General features: G+C 37.6%; 2 long non-coding RNA genes across 2 annotated transcripts in view; both read left to right on the top strand.

Moving 5' to 3' along the window:
- The first annotated feature begins 246 nt into the window (after positions 1-246).
- The window catches only part of LOC137623259 (uncharacterized), a 492316-nt gene continuing 473671 nt past the window's right edge, over positions 247-18891 (top strand). Inside the window, exons 1-2 of the long non-coding RNA XR_011040577.1 lie at positions 247-301; positions 13824-13991. This is a non-coding gene — a long non-coding RNA (uncharacterized lncRNA). The remainder of the gene's footprint in view (positions 302-13823; positions 13992-18891) is intronic.
- Positions 15125-15716, top strand: LOC137623279 (uncharacterized). Its single transcript, XR_011040585.1, has 2 exons — positions 15125-15247; positions 15474-15716. It is a non-coding gene; the product is annotated as an uncharacterized lncRNA (long non-coding RNA).

Below are 18891 nucleotides of genomic sequence, written 5' to 3'. Positions count from 1 at the left end.
TTATTAGTTTAATTGAATGTGAATTTCTTTTTATAATAATAATGAAACAATGTTCTTCAGTATAAATAACAATGCTTCTAATGGAAAATTCTATATAAAAAAAGTTAAGATTTGTATTAGCAATAATGGTCATGAAGACCAAATACAGGTGGAGCCACCTGTCTCCAAAGGACGACATAACAAGGATTTCTTCTTCCTTGATTTTCAAAGTTCCACATTCTGAAACTTCAGGCTGATCAGTAATTTGTGGCCATTTATATCATCGGGTTGAGAATGTAAACGTTAATTGCGGCTATTATATGTAAGTATTCTTTTTCAAAGATTTATTGTATTGAATTGTAAGTGTTCGTGTTAGGAATTTGAGTCAAACTATCCAAATTCTATACTTTTCTCACTGTCCCCTATACTGTCCTCCATACTTAAAAAGTGGTTTCATGTGTATATTGTACAAATAAAAGTTCTCGTATGGACTTTTAAAGTGTTATTGGCTTAACTAAACTTTGCTTTGAGATTCCTGGCCAAAACACGTAAAATGCTATAAAAAGTTAATATATTTTTTATGAATTAGTTCTCTATTATGAAGGTTTTAGTACATCCTGTGAAACTGTTTTCGGTTACATTCGTTGTAGTGCAAAACTGGGGAAAACTTTCTCATGCAGCTCTGTAGTGTTCGTTACCATTGCGAGGGCTCTTGGGACTGAAATTTGTTTGACATCTTCTAAAAGTGATGTTTTCTTTTGCAGTATTTCTTTTGAGTTTTTGCGTAAAATGTTTTCTATGAATCGGTGGTCCTTTTGGGCCGTTGTGAATTTATAGCATACTTCTAGTTTATAAGATAAAAAATGCAAATGTAAGGAGTAAGATCTGTTTTCCTTTGCATTTTTTCCCCGGATATCTTAATCTTAGTTTTGGCTGTATTACTGAACTAATCTTATTTGGGCTAAAGGTGAATTTAGTGATTTTAATCAAACGTTGAATGCCTTTTTTTTTATACAGAACCTAGTCTGTAGGGACAAGAATCAAACCTTACTGATCATCATACTTTTTAACCTAAACTAACTTTTACATAGTGCTTTGATATAATTACATTGACTTCGGTACCAATTTCTTGCAGCCACTCCTGCTACACTTTTTAGTGCTGAGGGTTACGAGATAATTTTCAAAAATCGACGTAGTCAATTCCTTGGTTAGACGAAATAGCACCAAATTAAATATACCCCAATTTCAAACTTATTCAAGCATTGCACACATCCATGAACGTCACACACACACACACACACACACACACACTTTGCCTTCAAACTTGGAAACTGTAGTTACTATGAACTTTTACAAAGAAAAAATGTTAAATACATTAGAATACGATGTTTTAAGACAATGGGGTAAAACACTGTTTGCAGATTTAGTGGATTTGGTTAAACACTTATCAACGTTGTTTTTTTTTCTTTTTTTAATGTGAATGATTAGAGGCTTTGGTTACGCAAAAGTGAATGTTGTCTTTGGTTACACAAAAGTAAATGTGTCTTTGGTTACACAAAAGTAAATGTGACTTTGGTTACACAAAAGTGAATGTTGTGACTTTGGGTACACATGTTGAAGTTAAGCGACTTTGGGTACACATGTTGAAGTGAAGTGACTTTAGTTACACATGTGCAACATGTGTTGATTGACTTTGGTTACACATGTGCAACATGTGTTGAATGACTTTGGTTACACATGTGCAACATGTGTTGAATGAATTTGGTTACACGTGCAACATGTGTCGAGTGACTTTGGTTACACATGTGCAACATGTGTCGAGTGACTTTGGTTAGACATGTGCAACATGTGTTAAGTGACTTTGGTTACACGTGTTAAGTGACTTTGGTTACACATGTGTAACATGTGTCAGGTGACTTTGGTTACACATGTGTAACATGTGTCAGGTGACTTTGGTTACACATGTGTAACATGTGTCAGGTGACTTTGATTACACATGTGTAACATGTCAGGTGACTTTGGTTACACATGTGTAACATGTCAGGTGACTTTGGTTACACATGTGTAACATGTGTCAGGTGACTTTGGTTACACATGTGTAACATGTGTCAGGTGACTTTGGTTACACATGTGTAACATGTGTCAGGTGACTTTGGTTACACATGTGTAACATGTGTCAGGTGACTTTGGTTACACATGTGTAACATGTGTCAGGTGACTTTAGTTACACATGTGTAACATGTGTCAGGTGACTTTAGTTACACATGTGTAACATGTGTTAGGTGACTTTGGTTTCACATGTGTTAGGTGACTTTGGTTTCACATGTGTTAGGTGACTTTGGTTTCACATGTGTAACATGTGTTAGGTGACTTTGGTTTCACATGTGTAACATGTGTTAGGTGACTTTGGTTTCATATGTGTAACATGTGTTAGGTGACTTTGGTTTCACATGTGTAACGTGTTAGGTGACTTTGGTTTCACATGTGTAACGTGTTAGGTGACTTTGGTTACACGTGTAACATGTGTTAAGTGACTTTGGTTACACATGTTATGTGAATGTCAGGTTGGTTACATAAATGTAAATAAAGTGAGGTTGGTTACACAGATGTGAATAAGGGACGTTTGTTACACAAATGTGGGTGGTTAGTGATTTGTTACACAGATGTGGGAGTTTAGTGACATTTGTTACACAAATGTGGGTGTTTAGTGACGTCTGTTACACAAATGTGGATGTTTATTGACGTTTGTAATGTTGAGTGACGTTTGTTAACATAAGTCAATGTTGAGTGACGTTTGCTACACAAATGTCAGTGTTTTGTGACGTTTGCTACACAAATGTCAGTGCTTAGTGATGCGTTACACAAATGTCAGTGTTTAGTTACGTTTGTTACACAAATGTCAATGATGTTGTTTGTTACACAAATGTGAATAGGTGGTGTTTGTTACACAAATGTGAATAGGTGGTGTTTGTTACACAAATGTGAATAGGTGGCGTTTGTTACACAGATGTGAACGGTCAGTGGCGTTTGTTACACAGATGTGAACGGTCAGTGGCGTTTGTTACACAGATGTGAACGGTCAGTGGCGTTTGTTACACAAATGTGAACGGTCAGTGGCGGTTGCTTCAAAGTGAATCTGCTTACAGAAATGTGAATGTTTAGTGACTGAATGTTTTGTGACGTTCGTTACAAAGTGACTCTGGTTACAAAAATGTGAATGTTTACAATCTCTTTTCACACAAATGGTGGTTTAGATGTTTGTATTAAACAAGGGTTAATGTTTAGTGGCTCTGGTTAGTCTTTTGGAAGTTTAGTGACCTGGTTACACAATTGTGAAGGTTTAGTGACCTGGTTAGACACTTGTGAAGGTTTAGTGACCTGGTTAGACACTTGTGAAGGTTTAGTGACCTGGTTACACACTTGTGAAGGTTTAGTGTAACACGCTTAGTGGCGTGTTACACAAATGTGAATGCTTAGTGGCGTTTTTTACAATAATGTGAACGCTTAGTGGCGTTTGCTACAAAGTGAATCTGCTTACAGAAATGTGAATGTTTAGTGACTGAATTTTTTGTGATGTTCGTTACAAAGTGACTCTGGTTACAGAAATGTGAATGTTTGCAATCTCTTTTCACACAAATGGTTTAGTGGATGTTTGTATCATACAAGGGTTAATGTTTAGTGGCTCTGGTTAGCCTTTTGTAGGTTTACTGACCTGGTTACAAACTTGTGAAGGTTTAGTGACCCTGGTTACACGATTGTGAAGGTTTAGTGACCCTGGTTACACGATTGTGAAGGTTTAGTGACCCTGGTTACACGATTGTGAAGGTTTAATGACCCTGGTTACACAATTGTGAAGGTTTAGTGACCCTGGTTACACACTTGTGAAGGTTTAGTGACCCTGGTTACACACTTGTGAAGGTTTAGTGACCCTGGTTACACACTTGTGAAGGTTTAGTGACCCTGGTTACACACTTGTGAAGGTTTAGTGACCCTGGTTACACACTTGTGAAGGTTTAGTGACCCTGGTTACACACTTGTGAAGGTTATTTCGTGTTACACAAATGTGAATGCTTAGTGGCGTTTTTTACACAAATGTGAATGCTTAGTGGCGTTTTTTACACAAATGTGAATGCTTAGTGGCGTTTTTTACACAAATGTGAATGCTTAGTGGCGTTTTTTACACAAATGTGAATGCTTAGTGGCGTTTTTTACACAAATGTGAACGCTTAGTGGCGTTTTTTACACAAATGTGAACGCTTAGTGGCGTTTGTTACAAAGTGAATCTGCTTACAGAAATGTGAATGTTTAGTGACTGAATTTTTTGTAACGTTAGTTACAAAGTGATTCTGGTTACAGAAATGTGAATGTTTACAATCTCTTTTCACACAAATGGTTTAGTGGATGTTTGTATTATACAAGGGTTTATGTTTAGGGGCTCTGGTTAGTCTTTTGAAGGTTTAGTGACATGATTACACACTTGTGAAGGTTTAGTGGCCCTGGTTACACAATTGTGAAGGTTTAGTGGCCTTGGTTACACAATTGTGAAGGTTTAGTGGCCCTGGTTACACAATTGTGAATGTTTATTGACCCTGGGTACACACACTTGTGATGGTTTAGTGACCCTGGTTACACACTTGTGATGGTTTAGTGACCCTGGTTACACACTAGTGAAGGTTTAATGACCCTGGTTACACACAAGTGAAGGTTTAGTGATTTTGGTCACACTCTAGTGAAGGTTTAGTGATTTTGGTCACACACTAGTGAAGGTTTAGTGATTTTGGTCACACACTAGTGAAGGTTTAGTGATTTTGGTCACACACTAGTGAAGGTTTAGTGATTTTGGTCACACACTAGTGAAGGTTTAGTGATTTTGGTCACACACTAGTGAAGGTTTAGTGATTTTGGTCACACACTAGTGAAGGTTTAGTGATTTTGGTCACACACTAGGGAAGGTTTAGTGATTTTGGTCACACACTAGGGAAGGTTTAGTGATTTTGGTCACACTAGTGAAGGTTTGGTGATTGCGGTTACACCCTAGTGAAGGTTTAGTGACTGGTTAATCACTAGTGAAGGTTTGTAATTGGTTACATACTTTTGAAGGTTTGGTGACTGTGGTTACACGCCTGTGAAGGTTTGGTGACTGTGGTTACACGCCTGTGAAGGTTTGGTGACTGTGGTTACATACTAGTGAAGGTTTGTGACTAGTTAATCACTTGTGAAGGCTCGTGACTGCTTAATCACTTGTGAAGGCTTAATGACACTGGTTACATACTTGTGGAGATTTTGTAAGCAATCTTAGTACTTTTGTTGGTTTTTATTTAAAATTTCTATTTTTAATGAACTCTAGTCTGCGCTTTATACGTTCAAAGGCATGTAAATGGAAAATTAAGTTTGACATGGTACTATAATTATTAGCGAAAGCGGAATTCTCTAAGAAATTGGTGAGTGCTGGTTATATTGGCATTGTCCTTTTGAATGGAGGCTGGGGCATAACGCCTTCCATATCAGGCAATTTAAAATTTGAAGTGTTTCTTGCTAGGTTCAATGTTTACAACTATGAGACTGATTAAGAGTTTTTGCACATGACTTGTTTATATTGGAATTTTAAATATAAAACTTACCCGCTCGTTATATAAAGAGCTGAAGTCTCCCGACGCCCTGGCAGAAATTCATATTCTCGCGCTATCGAAGATACGGCAGGTGTATACCCGCACCCTAGCGGTAGTTCAGGTGGAACAACAACACACCTTCAGTTCTTCTTCTGCCCGCCTAGCTGGCTGTCATATTGAAGTTCATTCTCGTGGTTTTACTCTTTTGGATAGTTGTTTGGGGATGTACAACGTTCTTTTCTGAGTTTAAGCTATCGTTAATTGTTTTCTCTTTATTCTAATCTTAAAATCTGTTTGTTTGAGGTTATCTTTATTAATATTTCCCTTATTTTTTGCTCGTCGGTCTTTCACGTAACCATTCAAAATGGCCGACTCCTCCCCTGCTATACGTAGGTGTGTTAGTGAAGGGTGTCGTACTAGACTTCCTAAAGGATCTATTGATCCTCATAATATTTGTGTGAAATGTAGGGGTTAATTTTGTTCATTTGATGATAGATGTAATGAGTGTCTTTCTTTAACGGATGATGATTTTGTAACATACGAACGTTATGTTAGGAGACTAGAGAGGGATAGTTAGGCGTAGTTCTTCACGATCTGTGGATAGAGCCTTACCTAATGTTAATGTTCCTAATCCTATTCCTTCCCCCGTGGTGGTAGATCAGGAACCTACTATGAAAGACATGTTTACCGCTATTTTGACTCTTGGTGAGAAAGTAGAGTCCTTAGCGGCAGATAGGAATAAGATTTTTTCTGAGTTAAGGGTACTGAAAAACCGTGATTCTGTCGGAACTGTGGAAAGTGTTTCGGTGTCTGAATTTAGTGTACCGAAAAGTTGTGAATATCTCGGTAATGTGAAAAGTGTTTCTATTGTTTTTAGTGTTGTGGAGGGTGCGTCTGCACGATCTTGTCATTCACCTCGCCTAAGACCTCTTTCGAGCTCTCAAACCCATGGGAGAATCAATGTCGAACGGCTTAAGGGAACGAGAAGCATCTTCAATCGTACAGACGTCCCCTTGAACGTTCCCGTTGCCGTTACTCAGGCCGTTCACCCTCATCGTAGGATAGATGAGGTTCATGCGTTATCCCAGTCTTCCGATGAAGGGCCGGGTAGTGAGATCTGGTTTCGCGCGTCAAGACCGCTTAAACGGACGCATTAAGTTACTCAGCGTCAGGAATCGCCTCTGCGTCCAAGATGTAGTTCCTGGGACTCACCGGAACGTTTCCGTTCTCCCATTGCTTGCACTCCGGCTAAGCGTCCAGATCACCGTATTAGTGTTGATAAGATTCTTTATGATTCAGACCTTGTTACGATTCATGCTCCTCCTCTTCCTTCAGATTGGCTTTCTTCTCCCTAAATACGTGGTCACGTTGGAACGAATATTCCTTTAAGGAATTCTGAAGATCCTAAATGGTCTATGCTTGTGACTATGAAAGAACAACTCTCATCGTTTATGGATTCTTTTCAACCAGGTGTTGGCAGTATGTCTGGGCGTCGGGCGTTAGACCAGTTATCGCACAGGCAATCGATGGTCTCTGGTGCTGACGAGTTATCGTTTAGGCGGTCTCCCATTCATAGTGTTCAACACCAGGTTGATTTTGATGTCACGTCAGAGAAGTTTGGTTGAACGGTTTTAATTTTCTGGTCGTGAGGAAGAACATTGGCGTCGACAAGTGGACGCGGCGCGTCAACGTTTTGCAGAAGTGGATCGCCGGCGTCAACAACTAGTGGACGCTTCGCGTCAAAACATCGATTCTCAGCGTCAACATCTTGATAGCTTTGATCGTTCGCGTCAGTTTTCGGTCTCTACGCGTCCACTCAGCGATCTTCGGCAGTTGCCTTGAGTCCAAGCGTCAATCTGGTCAACAGCAGTCGGACTCTAAGCGGTCTCGGCAGTTGTTAGTTGACGAAGAACGTCTACCCATCCATGTTTCACGTTAATCAACTTCGACCTCTCCCTGTCAGTTGGATGCAGATATTGACTTTGACAGGCAATCTCATCCAGACTTTGTTCCTTCAGTTCAGGCTGCAGCAGTTGCTGCACTGCCAGAAGACGAACTTGAGGAAAAGTCGGATGTGGACGAGCCTATAGAGGAAGTTTCTGAGACAGAAGACGAACTTGAGGAAAAGTCGGATGTGGACGAGCCTATAGAGGAAGTTTCTGAGAATGAGGAAGAGAAGCATTATCAACATGCTGTTGATCTTCGTAAGTTTATGTTGATTCTTATTGGAATTTTTCCGGATCGGTTTACTCCTGTGGCCCCTCGTTCTCCGCCTTCTGAGTTCATCTTAGGTAAAGCAACCAAAGTTCCAGTTTATACCAAGATGGTTCTTTCTCGGTCCTCTAAACGGGCCTTGAAATTAATGGGTTCCTGGTTGGACTCTAAGAAATCTTTTGGCAAAATGGCCTTTGCCTTTCTACCCGCAAGGTTGGCTTCTAAATCTAGTGTGTGGTACGAGACTGGTGAAGTGTTGGGCTTGAGTTTTCCTTCGTCTGCCCAAGGGGATTTCTCAAGTTTAGTGGATGCGTCTCGTCGTCTTGCCTTAAAGAAAACGAAGATTTGGTGGTCTATTCCAGAGTTCGATCATTTGCTTAAGGGTCTTTTCAGGGCCTTCGAGGTGTTTAATTTCTTAGACTGGGCTCTGGGAGTTTTGAGTAAGAGGGTCTCCGATATGAAGGACACGGACACTAGTGGACTGGTTCATTTGATCTCCTGCTTGGACAAAGGTGTGAGGGATGGCTCCAATGAGTTGGCTGCCTTGTTCACGGCTGGAATCCTCAAGAAAAGGGCTGCGTGCTCTTTTCTCTCTGCAGGAGCGTCTCCCTACCAGAAAACAGGCCTTCTTTTTGCTCCTTTGGCTAATACCTTATTTCCTCAAGAGTTGGTAGGCGAAGTTGCCACTGCTCTCACGCAGAAGGCCACGCATGACTTAGTAACCAATACGACAAGGAAAGTTTTGACTTCGACGTTTTCCTCTCGTAAGCCTAAGGAATCCTTTTCTGGTTTTCGACCTTCTCAGTCCTTTCGTGGGAAATCCTCTGGAAGGGGCTCTTTTAAACCAGAAGGAAGGAAACCTAGAGGCAGAGGAGGCAAGTCCGGCCGAGGTAAAGTCTGACTGCCCTTTCCTTCAGACGGCAGTGGGTGCCAGGTTGATTCACTTCTGGGAGGCTTGGGAGAGGAATGGTCCGTCCAAGTGTTAGAGGGTTACAAGATCCCCTTCCTGGCAAATCCTCCTTTAGTCACAGATCCGGTGGATCTTTCACCCAAATACAGAGGGGGTCCGAAGAAGCAAGCCATGCATCTTCAGACGTCTCTTTTATTAGAGAAGCAAGCAATAGAGGAAGTGCAGGATGTAACTTCTCCGGGGTTTTACAACCGCCTTTTCTTAGTACCCAAGAGTTCGGGGGAGTGGAGACCGGTTCTGGACGTAAGTGTTCTAAATGGTTACATCCAAAATTCGACGTTCACTATGGAAACTCAGAAGAGAGTTCTGGCGGCTGTGAGGAAAGACGATTGGATGGTCTCTATAGATCTTCAGGATGCCTATTTCCACCTAACGATTCATCCCAGCTGCAGACGTTATCTGAGGTTCATGGACGGAAACAAGGTCTTCCAATTCAGGGCTCTTTGTTTCGGACTCTGCACGGCTCCTCTATTGTTTACCAAGATAATGCTGAATGTAGCAAGCATGCTGCATTTGAGGGGAATCAGAGCCTCTCTGTATCTGGACAATTGGCTGATAAGAGCCTCCTGGGCCGATTGTTGTTTAAAGGACCTAAAAATGACTTTGGATCTAACCAGAGAACTGGGCCTCCTGGTGAGCTCGAAAAAATCACAACTGACTCCATCCCAGGAGATTTATTATTTGGGGATGGAGATTCACAGTTGGAGTTTTTGGGCTTTTCTGACGTCGGTGAGAATTCGGGCAGCCCTCCTAAAAGTCCAAACTTTCCTGAAGAGGGAACTTTGTTCCGTAAGAGATTTGATGAGCCTTCTGGGGGGGACTCTCGTCATTAGAGAAGTTCGTAACCCTGGGGAGGTTGCACTTGCGTCCTCTTCAGTTTCATCTCAATCGCCATTGGAAGAAAGAGGACAACCTCGACAGGGATTGCGTTCCCATCTCGATTTCCATCAAGTCTCGTCTTCAATGGTGGTACAACGAACCTAGACTGAAAGAAGGCTTGTCTTTACTTCAGAAGAGCCCAGACCTCTTGTTGTGTTCCGAGCCTCAAACTCGGGGTGGGGAGCCACTCTAGAGAAGAAAGGAGCTTTCGGGGACTTGGACTGTGGAGCAAACATCTCTCCACATCAACCAAAAGGAGCTTTTGGCTATTCATCTGGCTCTCATAGGCTTCGAGAAGCAGATCAGGGGCAAAGTAGTCCAAATCAATGCAGACAGCACGACAGCTCTGGCCTATATTGTGAAACAAGGCGGGACCCACTCTTGGTCTCTGTACGAGATTGCAAGACTACTTCTCATATGGGCAGAGGAAAGGAAGGTGACTCTTTTGACTCGATTCATCCAGGGGGTCAACAATGTGAGCGCAGACAGACTCTGCAGGGAAGGTCAGGTTCTCTCCACAGAATGGATTTTACACCAGGACGTCTGCAAGAGTCTATGGCGGTTATGGGGTCGTCCTCTCATGGATATCTCTGCCACCGCAAAGACGAAAAGGCTGGAGTGTTACTGCTCTCCGGTTCCGGATCCCGAAGCCTTGCACATAGACGCCTTTCTAATGAGCTGGTCACACATGGAGGTTTATGCTTTCCCTCCATTCAAGATTCTATACAAAGTGATTCAGAAGTTAATATCCCACGAAGAGACCAGAATGTCAAGGAGCTGGTTTCCAGAGGTACTGGAATGGATGGTAGATTTCCCGAGAAGCCTTCCCATAAGACCCGATCTTCTCGACAACCTCACTTGGCCCGAAATCATCAAAACCTCCGAGCTCTACGTCTGACTGCCTTCAGACTATCGAAAAACTCGCTAGAGCTTGAGGATTTTCGAAGGCGGCAGCCTGGGCAATTGCGAGGGCAATGAGATCTTCAACCATCAAGGTGTATCAGTCCAAGTGGGAGTTATTCAGAGAGTGGTGTAGGACTAACGCGATTTCCTCTTCCAGTACCTCTAACGCAGATAGCGGATTTTTTCATAGACCTTAAATTTAAACATAACTTCTCCTCATCTACTATTAAAGGTTACAGGAGTATGTTGGCAACAGTTTTTAGACACAGGAACTTAGACCTTTCTAATAATAAGGATCTACAAGATTTTCTTAGGTCTTTTGATAAAACCAGGAAGATTCAAACAGCTCCCCTTGCCTGGAATTTGGATGTTGTCCTTGAATTTCTCATGAGAGAGATTTGAGCCTTTACACTCTGCTTCATTTAAGGATTTAACCTTGAAAAAACTGTTTCTGGTTAGCCTTGCCACTGCTAAAAGAGTTAGTGAGGTACACGCTTTAAGCAGGAACATTGGTTTTCTGAATGGAAAAGCCATTTGTTCTTTACAACTGGGGTTTCTGACCAAGAATGAAAACCCTACTCGGCCATGGCTCAAATCCTTTGAGATTTCTAACCTTTCTGATTTGGCAGGAGATGAATTAGAAAGGGTACTCTGTCCAGTTAGAGCGTTACGACTTTGTGGATAAGACTAAGAATCTGAGGGGTAACTCAGACACACTGTGGTGTGCAGTTCGGAAACCCTCGATGCCCATGTCAAAAAAGGCCTTGTCTTTTTTCATTAGATTGTTAATTCGAGAGCCTCATGCTCAATGTGATGAGACGGATCAGAGGCTTCTCAAAGTAAAGACACATGAAGTCAAAGCGGTAGCGACTTCAGTGGCCTTTAAACAGAACCGTTCTCTGCAAAGTCTGATGGATACGACCTTTTGGAGAAGTCTGTTTTTGCATCCCATTATTTGAGAAATGTTCAGACTCTCTATGAGGACTGTTTTACTTGGGTCCTTTTGTAGCAGCGAATACGATAGTAGGTGAATGATCTACCACTACGTTCCCTTTTTCCTAATACCCCTTTTCTATCTCTTGGAACTCGTTTGTTATGGTTGTTTGTGGAGATTGGTCGTCAGTCTTCCGCAATCTTGGATTTGGTTAGGTGGTCAATTTGTTCCTAGAGTGCACCCGGAACAAGGGTATTAGTTGAGGTCCTGTCATGTTATAGGTGATTGTACCGTTTGACAGCTCCTAGAGTTTTTCAGCCCGAGTGGATCACTGGATCTCTTAAGGATAGCGGACGAAATGAGGCAGAGTATCATTGCTGTCGGCTTCCTTATCAGGTGAGAACCGCTTAAGTTTGTTGTATGTAACCCTTAAGTGAATTGTTCAATATGTTGCTGTCTCTGACCCGCCACCAATGGGTGTCAATCAGCTCTTTATATAACCAGCGGGTAAGTTTTATATTTAAAAATTATATTTTCTTAATAAAATAAATTTTTGAATGTACTTACCCGCTGGTTATATAAATTTAACACCCACCCTCCTCCCCTCTAGAGACTACCTGTGGTATTGCTATGAGGCATGGAAGAACTGAAGGTGTGTTGTTGTTCCACCTGAACTACCGCTAGGGTGCGGGTATACACCTGCCATATCTTCGATAGCGCGATAATTTGAATTTCTGCCAGGGCGTCAGGAGTCTTCAGCTCTTTATATAATCAGCGGGTAAGTATAATAAAAAAAAAAAATTATGAAAATATCATTTTGCCAGCTTTTTTTTTTTACTTAATTACCAGAGGTTTTAATGTATTACGAGATTCCAAATTTTTTCAGTTTGCACAAGTTCCATGATCCAAAACATCCATTTTTCTACCCATCCCCATTCAGATTCAGTATGACTATTAACATGAACTTATCCAAGAGGGATGTACAATCCCTTGAAATTGTGTAATCAATTTCCGTAATTGGTTATGATGAAAATGTTCTGTTCTGTGTATAGTTATTGTTGCTCATGTGAATGTACAAAAAAATAAACCTGAAATAATGACCGACGGTGCAAGCATAAACCACCCATTGTACTGCTTACTAGAACTAAGTAGCAGTGATGTAATGCTAATTTTGCCAGCATAGTGATACACGGCGGAGCAAAAACAATCAGGCGTAGATGAACAAGATAATTGAAACTTTAATTTCCAGCCATTTTCACGATCTATATATTTTTCCAACTGGGTTAGCTTCTGTTTATTTGGCATTTTTGGCCAAAAATATTGCTACAAATAACTTATACCTAATTCCCCGGCCAAAAGCCAGGTTTTTTACCGAAGTCTCTCATAACTGTCCTAAATGTAATTGGTACAAAAACAATTGAAAAGGTGGTTTCCCCTCACTCATGGTCAGAAATGCCTAAAATAAGACATCAAAGAGGCAAAATACATAGTTTTATGTATTTGGTTTGAATTTAAAGTATATTTAACTTTTTTAGTTCAAAAGTTAGAATATCTTAACTACCAAAGGAACATTAAGTTTCTAGTTATTTTAGATTTATTTACCACCTCCCATAAAAGGCTAGTTTAAAACCTATATTTCTTTGATAATTGGGTCATATTAAACTAGGAATACCCATTGCTCCACTAAACCTGAGGCGGTTTAGGTAGTAAGTGTTGAACCATTTTTTTTTCTTAACATATGTTGCATTTACGGGAGATTCTAGTCTTGATACATGAGGTTTACTTAAATTTCACATGACTTATCTTACCAAGGTATTTGCTTTCATGGCGAATAATGATTACATTTAAATTTTTTGTACTTGATGTCTTACTCTTATACTAGTTACGGGAGTTTACTAAATGAAGTTCAATCTTTAATTTGACAAATGTGTATAGAAGTTTTCACAACTAAAGAAGTAAAATATGGAATTAATTAATGCAGTCTCATTGGTGTTTATGCAGCAAGTTTATAAAATTTAAACCTTGGGGATTTAAAGTTTTTCAATTTTGTCTGAATTATTTCTGCAGCTTCAGACACAAGTAGGTTGGTGTTTTTCCTAGTTTTATTCCTGCAGTTCAAGTGGATAAACACATTAAGATATTTTCAAAATATTCATTGGGATATATTCGCCATAAGTTGTAATAGAAATTTAGTATTGAAATAATGCTCTTATCACTCAAGAAAAAAAAAAGGTTTAGGTAAATATAGAAAAAATAGCTTTCTCACGGGTAATGTCTTCATATGCAAGTCTTTTGGAATGGTAGATATTGTATATAAATTAATTTTCTTTTACAGATTTTTTATTACCATGCTGAGTGAGGTGTTGAATCTTGAACGATAAACGGATGCATACGAAACTGAATTTTTTTTAAAGGAACATCTCATTCAGCTGAACTGGAGTAAACAGATTAATAAAAATGCTTACTTGAAAATTTAACCACAAATTCAAAACTTCCAGTACTGGTAGGTGGATAAAACTTTACTTTTAACATTTGTTAAGCTTTATGGTTATTATGCAAATAATAAATGAAAAATGTCTTTGAATTAAATCCAAGAAATATAAATTAGTTAGTTTAAATTGGTGATTAGACTTTGCACTAATTTAAAAGTAGTTATTTCTGGCGAAAATAATTATTTCTAAAGCTACATGATTTGTAAATTAGTTGGCCGTAACTTTAATATCAAAGGAGATATAGTGATAGAGAATATAAATACATTAAAGACGGAAGTGTAATTAATTAGTATTAAAGGTTTATCAGTACCTGGTTAAAGTAATTATTTTTTTTTTAAGTTAAAAAGCATTTGTTTGAACAAATTGTTTGGCGTTAGTTACCAGTGTGTTAAGTTAGTATTGTCGATAAATGTAAATGCACATGAAATCTCTCAAACCAAATTGATAATATAGGAAAGTAAAAAATATAAAAATTTATAATTGAACGAAAAAAGTGTTACTTGGTGAAACCTTTACTATAGGCCGTAAACAATCGGACCAATCCGCACTGACCAGCATGGTGATGAAAACCAGGGTTAAAAGGTATTCTTTTAACCCTGATGAAAACTAGCCAATTCCCAGACAATAATATGAACGTCTGAGGTTTTTGTAATGGAGTGGACCATAAACTGCTGCATTTTGTTGTTGTTGTTTTATATTGTAGATAATTTAATTTACTTTGGGGTTATAAATTCTTAAATTGAGTCGTTAAATATTTGCCTGTTCGAGGAAAGGCTTATAACGAAAGATAAGAATTTGAGTGCTAGCATGTGCTTAAGATTGCGAATATAGATAACTTGTAGAATTGTCAATAGGGCTAACTTGTAGAATTGTCAATAGGGCTAACTTGTAGAATTGTCAATAGGGCTAACTTGTAGAATTGTGAATAGGGCTAACTTGTAGAATTGTGAATAGGTCTAACTTGTTTCATTGTGAAAATGAAACTTTTAATATTGTTAATGTATATAACTTGAGACTGGGAACTTGTATAACTTGTAAGATTCTTGTAAGATTGGAAACTTATAACTTGTAAGATTCGAAAATTATAAATTGTAAGACTTGGAACTTATAACTTGTAAGATTATTAGGTAAAATTCTGTTCTCTGTGGTTCAGATGTTCAGCTTCATATAAAAAATGTTGGAACTGCGGTTTTTCAATAGGTAAAAAAAAATGGAAACTACTGTTTTTCAATGGGTAAAACAAGGAGAATATATATAATTTTGAAAGGTAAGAGACAAATTAGCATTAAAATCCTCGTAAAAATACTTTTGATTTCTTTAAAAAAAAAAAAAGAAAAAAAAACTTATCAGATCCAAAGTGAAATATAAAATAAGATATTTAAATGCAATTTAGCTAATTCTTGCTACATTTAAGGTAAAGAGTAGGCCTACTTCCGGAAAAGATAGACTAGTTAGGATTTAATATGTACATTACAGGCTTTGATTTCTTCCAGGTTTATCCGGAACTCGTTTATGAAAATGAAGAAACAAGAATTGCAAGCAGGCTAAACGTTGAAACTCCATCAGTAAAGCAATAGATTTTGAGAAAATTCAATAACGAAAAGACTACGAAAAAAAATGATCCTACAAAAACTGTTGATCTCATTAATAAGTCTGTTGTAGCCAAAATAGTGTTTTCACATTTAAAATTACTGTAGGTCGTAATGAGTATATTAAATAGCCACTTTTCCATTGTACTACAAATTTTCCAATACCTAATTTTTCATAGTTCTATTCTGATCTCGTCTTGTTACCAATGCAATTGCCCCATTTTTCTTTCTAGTTTTCAATCAATGGATTTTATTCTAGTCTATCATCTGTTGTACTTTTCATTTCTTCTACCCATTGCGGTGTTTTTCTTAGCTGTATTTTCCTAATTTTCTAACTTTTCGTTTCGAGATTTCTAGTCTTGTCTTGTTTACTTCGCATACTCCTGCTTTTTTAATGTTTTTAGTTAAGTTATTGCTAGTATTGATTTTGGTTGCTGACATTTACCTGCAGGTTAGTTTGAGAGATTTTGGTTAAAGTCTCTACACAGGTGTGCCTATTTATAATATTCTAAAGTTTAATGTTTAAGCAGTTTAAATTGTTTTTAACGACTGAATTTCTGAAGAGACTTCAGAAGTTTTTCTTTCTACACTGGTTTCCCCACGACTCGCATGGATTTTTTCCCTTAAAGTTCTTGTGCAGGTTTCATATCAATGTACTAATTATTTTCATGGTTTTTCCACAAACATATATTCCAGTATTTTTCGTGAACAAGTGTTTTAAAAAATTTCTTATATACAAAATTTTAGCATGTAGATATTATGAAATATAGATTGGTATAGATCACAAATTTTTTTAAAAACTTTTATGGGTTTTTAATTCAAAATATACCTGCAATTTCAGAGTCAAACCCAAAATATTCTATCAAGGCCACTTGGTATTTGTAGTTCCTGAAATTCTTTGTTAGAAATTTGTTTATCACTACAATAATCAGTCTGGAATCTTTACACAAGTCTTGGTTTTCATGAGTCGGAGGTATTTAAGATATTGTAATTATATCCTTGACAAATATCTTACGCCCTTGAGGTTGATTTTGGTCTTGAAATGTGAGGCTATTTAATTTCTATATCTAGATTCTTTGTTAATTTTGGCCAAGTTTGACTTGGATGATAAAAGATAGATTTGAATGCAAATTTTATTTAGTATTTAATAAATTGAGATAGATATTGAAGATTCTAGAGCTCACGGATAAAATAAAGTATTTCTTTGCTAAGGACGTTTACCGAAATGTTACATTCATTTTAGAGGGTTTAATTCTTTGGAAACGCAGATGAGAAAGCTTAATATCCATGTAAGAAACTATTTGTTCCTTTAATATTTTCTTATATAGATTACTTCAAAAAAACTTTATAATCTGCCTTGTTTATGTAGGTGAAAATTTCAGCGTACTAAAAATAGTTGGTTTATTAGGGACCTTAATAATTGGATTTTAGGTATGAAAGGGAGTGCGCGAGATGGCCTGAAGGTTATATTAGGATATTTAGACAGGTTGATAGTAGCAATTTAATGTTTTAATTCTGTTATATACTTATACACCTACATATATTTTATATGTCAATTAGTCATCCGTGTAAATTAATCTTTTGAAATGAAGACTTTGGTATTTGAGTTTTAAGGTTTTTCTCAACATTTGCACATACTAATGCTAATTTTTTTTATTCCACCAGGTTCGAATGGGACCTAAATGACGGAGGAGCCTATACGGAAACTATAAGATAACCTTTTTTTTCCCGACTAATAAACTTATTTTCGAATTATGGAATGACCTTGATTGGCAGAAATTTGCTACCATTTCCATGATGCAATTCGAAAACCTTGTTAGTAAGTGTATAAAACCTTCAAATTTGTCGTATATAGCTAGCTTTTAAAGAAATTTACAAATAACTATTTATAAGACTAACTGTTGTTTTATAAGATCTCAAATTTATATTAAATGTAGAACATTCATAAAAATTGAGATCAACTAAGAAGTTCTTAAAGGTGCTGGAGTTATATGGAAATTATTTCTTAATCAATTACTGTAATTCAAATATTCAATTGTAATTAAGCCGAAAAATTATTTGTTTGTAAAAGGGAAATGTTGTAAAAACTGTTGCCTCTAAGTTAAACAAAATTGATTTAAATATAGAATTTTAGGTTCATAAAAAGGGGAATAGTGGAATGTTTACTATAAGGTACGTTAGCTAATTTTGGGGATTTAACATCATTTGTATATTAGTCTAATTTTGGGGATTTAACATCATTTGTATATTAGTCGAGTATTTTAAAGCTTTTAATTTGAGATAGGCAAACAATTACACTGCCAGAAAATTGCATTTTAAAGTAATAATTTTTTTTCAGATTGCAGCCTACTAAAATTTGTCTTCGGATGGATATAGATTGAACATCCAGCCAACATCCTGCAAAAAGGTATGTTTACCGTAATTCAGTTTTTCAAATTCTAAGTATACGTATAAACTAGCAACATTTTTTCCTTTAAATAAAGTTCGAATGTACACCTAGCAACATTTTATCCCTTTCAAGTGGAAACTACGTAATTTATATTAAACTATGCTATTTCAAGATTTAGTTTCGAATATTTTACTTTGCACGTTGAAAAAAAATGGCAGTATTTGATTTTTAAAAACTTCCAAAAGCTCTCCAAAAAAATTTGATTTTTAAAAACTTCTAGAAGCTCTTCTAAAAAATCTGCTCGTAAAGTATGTTGACTATTTTATCTAGAGCTCTTAAAGTATTAATATTTTGGCTATATCAAAAAAGCCAACGATCATTAATTTTGTATTTTAAAAGAAAAAGCAGAACTAGTGTTTTTCCACAAATGTTAAACATTTTGAACTAATATCTAAATTGTTTATTTCAGATACGTTTGTTAATGGAGCAAGGAGCAGAAGCGTGAACGGAGGAAGAACACCATCGAAAATCTACTAATAAATGAATAGAAAAAGGAATGGAATAAGTAATAAACAAAATAAAACCACACAAGGAGAATTGTGTATTTATTAGCCCCAATAAATACGTCTAAGACGATATATATTAAACTTGGAAAAAGCTCTTATTTAGTATGTATATATTAGTGCAATTATACTCTTATGCGGCGTGCTTCTTCTGCGTACTGCAATTCTCTCTCTTCTGCGGCGTGCTTCTTCTGCGTACTGCAATTCTCTCTCTTCTGCGGCGTGCTTCTTCTGCGTACTGCAATTCTCTCTCTTCTGCGGCGTGCTTCTTCTGCGTACTGCAATTCTCTCTCTTCTGCGGCGTGCTTCTTCTGCGTACTGCAATTCTCTCTCTTCTGCGGCGTGCTTCTTCTGCGTACTGCAATTCTCT

The sequence above is a fragment of the Palaemon carinicauda genome, chromosome 2 (assembly GCF_036898095.1).
Source record: "Palaemon carinicauda isolate YSFRI2023 chromosome 2, ASM3689809v2, whole genome shotgun sequence".
NCBI classification, from domain to species: Eukaryota; Metazoa; Arthropoda; class Malacostraca; order Decapoda; family Palaemonidae; genus Palaemon; species Palaemon carinicauda.
This window is presented reverse-complemented; position numbering and strand designations above follow the sequence as displayed.